The 9,559-nt window shown below is 41.2% G+C and overlaps 1 pseudogene; it reads left to right on the forward strand.

Moving 5' to 3' along the window:
- Positions 1 to 1,050: 1,050 nt before the first annotated feature.
- Positions 1,051 to 9,322, forward strand: LOC108408941 (histone-lysine N-methyltransferase SETD2 pseudogene; annotated as a pseudogene).
- Positions 9,323 to 9,559: the final 237 nt, after the last annotated feature.

Genomic DNA, 9,559 nt, shown 5'->3' on the forward strand with positions numbered 1-9,559 from the left:
AATAGTTCTATCCATTTTGAGGGAAACATTGCTTTTAGCATTTGTTAGTATATCACTTTTTAAATTCCAATTATGCATATATATTTATTTCAGGGTTGAAGAACCAAGTATAAATTATTTTGTTAAAAAAAAGTATGTGTGTGTGTGTGTATATATATATATATATATATATATATAATATAATATATTCTAAATGAGTGGTTCTTAACTGTTCCCTGTCAACTCTGTGTATTCCAGGCTCCCTGACTATCCTTAATCAGAATTTCATACAGTAGGCTTCTACATACAATTTCATTTATCAGGAGTTTTCTATGGATCAAAAGGGATTTGAAACTAAATGCTATTTCATTTTTATTAAAAATTGATTACAATAGGCTAGATTTAGAGGAAGAAGTATAGTCAAATTAAGAAAACCAGAAGTTTTGGAGTGATAAAAAAGGTTTTAAGAATTGCAAAACACTCAATAAGCAAAATATCAGCTACTTGTATTCTCTTTCACTTTTGCTTTCTGTCAAATCTCATTTTATTTTTCCAAGAAGAAAATTACAAGAAAATAGAATATTGAAAAGATATAGTTAAAAAGGCAACTTCCAGGCTCTGTGATAGGGTTATTATGGGTTCACCTCAAACTATGTATCTTTGGCATCTGCAATCTGAAATAATTGCCTTCATTATAAGGGCAGTGACCTTGGGGAGAATAGAAAGATTTTCAACGATCAGAGACCTAATTGTAGTTAATATAACTCCTTACTTGTAGATACAATAGTGCATTTTAGAAAGCAAATATGCTTCCACAAAAGCTGTAAACAAACCAAATACTGGACAAAGATTTAACTTTTTATTATTATTCTTGTATATAAGGGTTTTATATGCCTATTGGCTTTTCTAAATTTGAGGAATTCAGTACACTTTGATTGCAAGAGTCAATTGAACACTTTTATGTATAATAGCTTTGAAAGGGAAACTTTCTGCCAACTTTTAAACACTATCATAGTTGTCTTTTGACTCTGCTTTTTTATAGTTATTTTTCAGATTTGGTAAGTCCCAGTGTGTATTTTCCAACTCCATCTTCTTTAATATTTCCTGAGTGTCCATCATTATAGAACTTTGGTTCCTAGCACTTGAAGACTTGGAAGAAACCCTAAATTAATGCAGTTTAACATGTTGCAGATGAAGTCACAAAAGCACCGGTTATGGCTTTACATTACATTGTGATATGATTTAAAAATGGTTTGGTGGGCCACCCAGCCACCACGGGACCAGCGGCCTGCTCCTCTCCCGTCCCATCCCTCGCGTCGCCCTGCTGCGTGGGGTGGGCTAGCGTTGCCGCCTCCAGCCTCTCCCGATGAAGCAGCTGCCACCACAGCCACCTGCGAAGATGGGGGACTTTTATGACCCCGAGCACCCGGCCCCCGAACGAAAATGACCAGAGATTGAAAATGTGCAGAAAACAGGTTTCTTCAAAGGACCAGTATTCAAAGGTGTTGCTTCTAGTCGGTTTTTGCCAAAAGGCACCAAGACAAAAGTTAATTTGGAGCAACAGGGACGACAGATGGTGTCATTCAGCTTCAGTCTTACAAAGAAAACTTTGCAGAACAGGTTTCTCACAGCACTTGACAATGACAAGCAAAATGATCCTCCAAACTCCCCAGCTGTACCTCAAGTAGACTTGACTCCTGAAATTAAAATGGACATTGGAGATATCTTATCTCCTACAGAAGAATCTTCCCAACCAAAATCAAGAATAGAGTTGGGCAAAATTCATTTTAAGAAACATTTCCTTCATGTAACATCCAGGCATTGCTGACTACCACCACAACAGAGGCATCCTCACCTTCTTGCATAATGCCATTACCAGCAGCCATAGGAGAATCAACCACCCTCATCTCCACCTCCACCACGTCCTCCTCCCCAAGCCACAACACCCTCACCACCAGCACCAGTAACAGAGCTAGTGGCCTTGCCATACATACCAGTAACAGTTCTGATGACAGCACCAGGAGATGTGTCAGTTAGAAACCTGAAAGAACTACCAGTTAAAATTGTATCAGCATCTTCCCAAGTGGACACTAAACAGGACACAGTATCTAATAGTTCAGAAGAGCACATAACTCAGAAGTTGAATGAGCAAGCAAATATTTCCTCACAAAGAAGAAGATTCCCAGATTGGGAAGGAAGAAGAAATTCTAGATTGTTGTAGGAGTAATTTTGGCTCTAAAAAAACAGGTTGTAAGAAAAAATCCTCACAATCTGAAAGCACCTTTCTTGGTTCATAATCTGAAGAAGAATCTCTATGGACTTCCTCAAGTCAAAGATCACATGATTTAAAATTTTCAAACATTGAAAAGGAAAGAGATTCAAGAAAGAGCTCAGCACTGTTAAACAGTGAGGATTTAGGAAAATCGTCACTATCTAAAATAGAGAGGGATGATAAATATTTTAGCTACTCAAAACTTGAAAGAGATACTCTGTATATATCTTCTCGATGTAGATCAGAGAGAGAGTGAAGGTGGAGAAGATCTCATTCTAGATCTGACAGAGGCTCTAGAAGTAGTTTATCCTATTCCCAGTCAGAACGATCCCATTATTATGACTCTGACCGCCGTTACTATAGGAGTTCCCTTTATCGAGAGAGGGCATGCTATTCTTGGCCATGTACAGATAACAGGGCACAAGAGAGTTCTGACTCAGAAGATGAGGATAAGAAGACATACTTGAGGTGTACCTCAACTCATTGTCATCCTTTTCGAAATCTGATCGGGACTACAAAACTGAGTTCTTTTACTTAGAGATGGAGAAAAGAGGGAAGAATTCATTAAAACTAGACAGAGAATCCAAAAGGACTTCATAAAGTGAAGCAATGAAAAGATGTTGTTCTCCCCATAATGAACTGGGATTCGGACGGGGCTCATCATATTCCAAGCATGAGAATAGTGCTTCCCGTTACAAATCTGCCACTTCAAAACCAAAACCCAAATCTGATAAATTTAAAAATTCTTTATGTTGTACAGAATTAAATGAGAAAATCAAACACTTTCATTCTTTTAGCTTACAGACTCCTTGTTCAACAGGTAGTGAATTAAGAATGATAAGGAAAATTCCTGAAAGAGAAAAAACTGGGTCTGCATCTCCATTAAATCGATTAAATGATTCACCTACTTTAAAAAAGCTAAATGAGTCACCTATTTTAAAGTCTGAATTTGTAGAACATGATAGCCATGATAATATTCCTCACAAAGATAAAGAATTCGACTCTTTATCTAAAATGAAGTATGATCAGTTAAGAAGTTATTGTCTCATAGAATCAGATAGAAATGGATCTCCTTGGGCAGAATCTGATTTGGCAACATTTTGCACTTCTAAAACTGACACTGTTTTGAAGTCTTCTGATGATAGTGTGACTGGATCTGCGGTACCTTGTTTGGTCAAAGCATGCATGCTTTCATCAAATGGATTTCAGTATATTAATAGATGTAAAGAAAAAGACTTGGATGATACTGGCATGCAGCATAATAAATCCGAAAGCCCATTTAGAGAAACAGAATGTCTGGTGTCGTCACACCAAAATAAACTCATGTCTTTGCCAGTTATGACTGTAGATTATTCAAAAACAATAGTTAAAGAACAAAGAACCAGTTGACATGAGAGTTTCTTGCTGTAAAACCAAAGATTCAGATACATACTGTACTTCAAGTGACAACATTCCTCCTTTGTGTCATTTCAAAGCTGAAAATATTGAGCCTTAAATTACAAAGATTTCTGCAAATAGCTTTATGACTGTACATTTGAAATCAAAAAGTTACATGTGATAATATGAATGTGACAGATCACTCAAACTTCACATGTGAAGAATATAAGCAGAGTGTCAGTAGTGCTAGTTCAACTTGTGTAAATCATTTTGATGATTTATATCAACCTGCAGGGAGTTCAGGTATTGCTTCATCTCTTCACAGCCTTCCACCAGGAGTAAAAGTAGACAGTTTAAATCTATTGCAGTGTGAAGAGAGCATATTTCCAGTTCAGGATCCTATTCTGAAGTAAAAGCACAGCGTTTTTAAGGCATGCAGAGAAAGAAACAGTAGTAGAATTAGGTAGTGGCCTTCCTGATTCAGGAAGGGGATTTGCTTCCTGGGAAAACAGGCATGAGAGTGGGCTATCTGGAAAATGTGTGCAAGGGGCTCAAGAAGAAGGGAGTTCCATATTGCCTGATAAAAGAGGAAGATCAGAAATCTCTTTAGATGAACAAGAAGGAAGAGGACATACACATACTTCTGATGATTCTGAAGTTGTATTTTCTTCTTGTGATTTGAATTTAACCATGGGAGACCACGATGGTGTAACATATACCTTACAATGTGACAGTAGTGGTCATGCCTCAGAGATTGTGTCTACTGTCCATGAAGATTATTCTGGTTCTTCTGAAAGTTCAGGTGATGAAAGTGATTCAGAAGACACAGATTCTGATGATAGCAGTGTTCCAAGAAACTGTCTTCAGTCTGTTGTGGTTGTGCCAAAGAATTCTACTTTGCCTATGGAAGAAACAAATCCTTGTTCTTCTCGGAGCAGTCAGAGTTATAGACACTATTATGACCACTTGGAAGATGAGAGATTGGAGTCAAGGAGACATTCATATGAGGAAAAATTTGAGAGTACAGCAAGTAAAGTCTGTCCTCAAACTGAGAAGTTCTTCTTTCATAAAGGAACAGAGAAGAATCCAGAAATTTCTTTTACACAGCCCAGAAGAAAACACATAGATAACAACTTGCCTGAAATCGCCCATCCTCAGAGTGATGGAGTTGATAGTACAAGTTATGCAGATGTGAAATCTGATCTTCCAGGTCATCCAAATTCTGAGGAAACAATGGAAGCCAACATGGTTTCTAGGCAACAAGGAGAGCTGCCAGATCATTATTTAGATGATTCTGAAGATGTCACAAACAAATCTCAGCATCAGACCATGTTCCTTATAGGCCAGATAGTAGACTGGGAAAAACAGAGTTGAGTTTTTCTTCGTCTTGTGAAATCTCCCGTGTAGATGGCTTCCATTCATCGGAAAAGCTCAGAATCCTGGGGAGGGACTTCTCTCAACAAGAAAAGCCTACTACCACATAAAAAACTTTACAGCAGTTATGGAGCCTATGGTGGGCACAAGTATGAGCCAAGTAAAGACCAATATGGTGGGACTCATAATTCTTGGGAAGGCAATGGCTACTGGGATCCAAGATCAGCAGGTAGACCACCTGAAACTGGGGTTGTATATGATCAAATTCAGGGTCAGGTACCTGATTCCTTAACAGATAATCGTGAAGAGAAAGAGAATTGGGATCAACGAAGAGCTCACCTTTCACGCCAGTCCAGTAAATTTTTCCTATCCTTTCAGAAGGATAAGGGGTCAGTGCAAGCATGTGAAATAAGCAGCAATTCCATTAAGGACTATTTAGCTGTAAATGAAAAGAAAGATCTTTCAAGAAACTTAGAAAAAACTGATATGAAAGATAGAGGGCCTCTTAAAAAAAGAAGGCAGGAATTGGAGAGATTCTGAAATTGATGGTGAGCTTCAGGACAGAAAGAAAGAGTGGAGTTAGAGCAGGGAGAGACAGCAGTGACCCCAGGCACAACACTGGTTGGGCCTTCCTGTGTCATGGAGGACTTCAGGGACCCACAGCGGTGGACAGAATGTGCCAAACAAGGGATGATGCCTCGTTACTTTGATCTGATTGAAGAAAATGTTTATTTAACAGAAAGAAAGAATAAATTTCGAGATACTAAGCGAATACAGTGTGAGTGTACACCTCTTTCTAAAGATGGTAAAATAGCATGTGGGGAAGATTGTCTTAATCATCTACTCATGATTGAATGTTCTTCTCGGTGTCCAAATGGAGATTATTGTTCCAATAGACGGTCCCAGAGAAAACAGCATGCAGATGTGGAAGTCATCCTCACAGAGAAGAAAGGCTGGGTATTGAGAGCTGCCAAAGACCTCCGTTCAAACACCTTTGTCCTGGAATATTGTGGTGAGGTGTTTGATCGTAGAGTTTAAAGCCCGGGTAAAAGAGTATGCACGAAACAAAAATATCCATTACTATTTCATGGCCCTGAAGAATGATGAGATAATAGATGCCACTCAGAAAGGAAATTGCTCTAGGTTCATAAACCACAGCTGTGAACCGAACTGTGAGACTCAGAAATGGATTGTGAATGGACAACTGATGGTTGGATTTTTTACCACCAAACTGGTTCCCTCAGGCTCAGAGTTAATGTTTGACTATCAATACCAAAGATATGGATAAGAAGCTCAGAAATGTTTCTGTGGGTCAGCTAATTGCCAGGGTTATCTGGGAGGAGAGAACAGAGTCAGTATGAGAGCAGCAGGAGGAAAAATGAAGAAGGAATGATCTCATAAGAAGGAACGATCTCGTAAGAAGGATTCAGGGGATGCAGAGCTGGAAGCTCTGATGGACAATGGGGAAGGCCTGTCTGATAAAAACCAGGTGCTCAGCTTATCCCTACTAATGGTTAGCATTGAATCTTTGGAGCAGAAACTTACCTGTCTCAAGCTCATACAGAACACACACTCACAGTCTTGCCTGAAGTCTTTTCTGGAACGTTGTGGGCTGTCTTTGTTGTGGATCTGGATGGCAGAACTAGGCGATGACCAGGAAAGTAATCAGAAGCTTCAAGAAGAGATTATACTTTGGAACACTTACCCATTTCTACAAAAAATATGCTGGAGGAAAGCAAAGTACTTCCAATTATTCAATGTTGGTCTCAGACCAAGACTGCCATCCCTCCGTTGAGTGAACAAATGGGTATTCTAGTGAGAATACATAACGTGCTCATACAGCACTCAACACACCCGATCCTTCCACCAAGCTGAGCACAGAGGCTGACACAGACACCCCCAAGAAGCTCATGTTTCATAGACTTAAAATTGTTAGTGAAAATAGCATGGACAGTGCAATCTCTGATGCTACCAGTGAGCTAGAAGGCAAGGATGGCAAAGAGGACCTTGACCAGTTAGAAAACATCCCCGTGGAAGAAGAGGAAGAGTTACAGTTACAACTGTTACTTACACAGCAACTTCCTGAATGTAAAGTGGACAGTGAAATCACTGTGGAGGCCAGTAAGCTACCCACATCTGAACCAGAGGCTGACACTGAAATAGAGCCTAAAGAGAGCAATGGCTCAAAACTAGAAGAACCTATTGCTGAGGAAACACCATCCCAAGATGAAGAGGAGGGTGTATCTGGTGTGGAAAGTGAGAGGAGCCAGGAAGAGCCAGATAAAACAGTAGATATAAGTGATTTGGCCACCAAGCTCCTGGACAGTTGGGAAGACCTACAGGAGGTATATCGAATTCCAAAGAAGAGTCGAACTGAAAAGCAGAATACAATAACTGAAAGAGGAAGGGATGCTGTTGGCTTCAGAGATCAAACAGCTGCCCCAAAGGCTCTAACAGGTCAAGAGCGAGAGATCCAGACAAGCAAACTCAAAATAAAGAGAAAAGGAAATGAAGGGGCTCCCTCTCACCACCTTCTGCCTATGAGCAGGAAACGAAAAGGCCAGATGGTAGATATGACACCCTAACTTCTAAAAATAAAGTGCGAATTAAAGACAGCAATAAACTTTCTACAGATGAGTGTCGGAAATTGTTTGAGCAAGAGGTGGCTCAGTGGGAGGCTCAGAAACAACAGCAGCAGATGCAGAACCTGGGAGTGACATCTCCATTGCCCTGTGACTCTCTTGGCTACAGTGCCCCTCATCCCTTTGCTGGCTACCCACAAGGTTATCCCATGCAGGCCTATGTGGATCCCAGCATCCCTAATGCTGGAAAGGTGCTGCTCCCCACACCTAGCATGGACCCTGTGTGTTCTCCTGCTCCTTATGATCATTCTCAGCCCTTAGTAGGACATTCTGCAGAAACCCTTGCTGCCCCTCCACCTGTGCCAGTGGTGCCACATGTGACAGCCCCCATGGAAGTGTCCGGTTCACAGCATGTGGCCCAGAGTGATGGTGTGGTACACCAAGACTCCAGCATTGCCATCTTGCCAGTGCCAGCCCCAGGCACAGTCCAGGAACACAATTACAGTGTTTGGGATTCAAACCAACAGTCTGTCAGTGTACAACAGCATTACTCTCCTGCACAGTCTCAAGCAACCATATATTATCAAGGACAGACCTGTCCAGCTGTCTATGGTGTGACATCACCCTATTCACAGACAACTTCACCAATTGTACAGAGTTATGCCCAGCTAAGTCTTCAATACAACCTGGGAGAACAGATTTTCACAGCTCACCCACAAGGACTAATGGTACAGCCAAAGCTGTGACTACGATAGTTGCCCCAGGGCAGCCTGAGCCCTTACAGCCACCGGAGATGGTTGTGACAAATAATCTTCTGGATCTGCCACCCCCATCTCTTCCCAAACCAAACACCATTGTCTTACCTCCCAACTGGAAGACAGCCTGAGATCCAGACAGGAAGATTTATTACTATCCTGTGATCACAAGGCAGTGTCAGTGGGATCCTCCTACTTGGGAAAGCCCAGGACATAATACCAGTCTTGAGCATGAAGCTGAGGTGAACTTGGGAACCCCAACATATGCTGAAAACCCTATGGGGACCTCAAAAAAGCCTAAGACAGCAGAAGCAGACACTTCCACTGAGCTGGCTAAGGAAAGCAAAGAAGTATTCAGAAAAGAGATGTCCCAGTTCATCATCCAGTGCCTGAATCCTTATTGGAAACCTGAGTGCAAAGTGGGAACAATTACCACAACTGAAGACTTCAAACACCTAGCTCGAAAGCTGACTCATGGCATCATGAATAAGGAGCTGAAGTACTGTAGGAACCCAGAGGACCTGGAGTGCAATGAGGATGTGAAACTCCAAACCAAGGAGTACATTAAGTATATGCAGAAGTTTGGGGCTGTTTACAAACCCTAAGAGGCCACTGACTTAGAGTGACTTACGGGGCCAGGGTGGGAGGACAGGTGAACAAGGGGACAGACTCTGGGGAGAAGTCCTGCGGTTCCTCTCTGCCACACCCCACTGTCAGGGCTGTGCTGCTGATGACACATCACCCTGGGGAATTCAAACCTGCAGATTTCAACTGAAAGCCACAAAAATGAGCTCCATCTACAGCAAGTGATCCCTGGTCGTGAGCTGTTGGGGTATGGTTGTTAGAGGCCAGCAGAGGCGAGGGCTTGTGGAAGACCCTTTTCTCTAAGACCTGGGCCAGGCCTGACGCCACTCTCAAACCTGGGTCTCCTTGGCGGTGCTGTCAGCGCACAGATCCATGCACATCCCTCCCCATGACCCCTTACCCTGATGATCTGTGTTATATTTTAATGTATATTAAATGTGAATATATTGAAAATAATTTGTTTTTTCCTGGTTTTTTTTTTTTTTTGCTTTTAGCTTCTCCGTGCTAGGATCACAGAAAACTTTGTAAGGACAGTTGAAGTTTTCCTGCAAGGTTTAATTTGGTATCATGTAAATATTCCAAAGCAAGCTGCTTTGTGGTTTCAGCCAGCCTTGTGCTATGTTGATAATACTCAT

This window comes from Manis javanica, chromosome 9 (assembly GCF_040802235.1).
Source record: "Manis javanica isolate MJ-LG chromosome 9, MJ_LKY, whole genome shotgun sequence".
Classification (NCBI taxonomy): domain Eukaryota; kingdom Metazoa; phylum Chordata; class Mammalia; order Pholidota; family Manidae; genus Manis; species Manis javanica.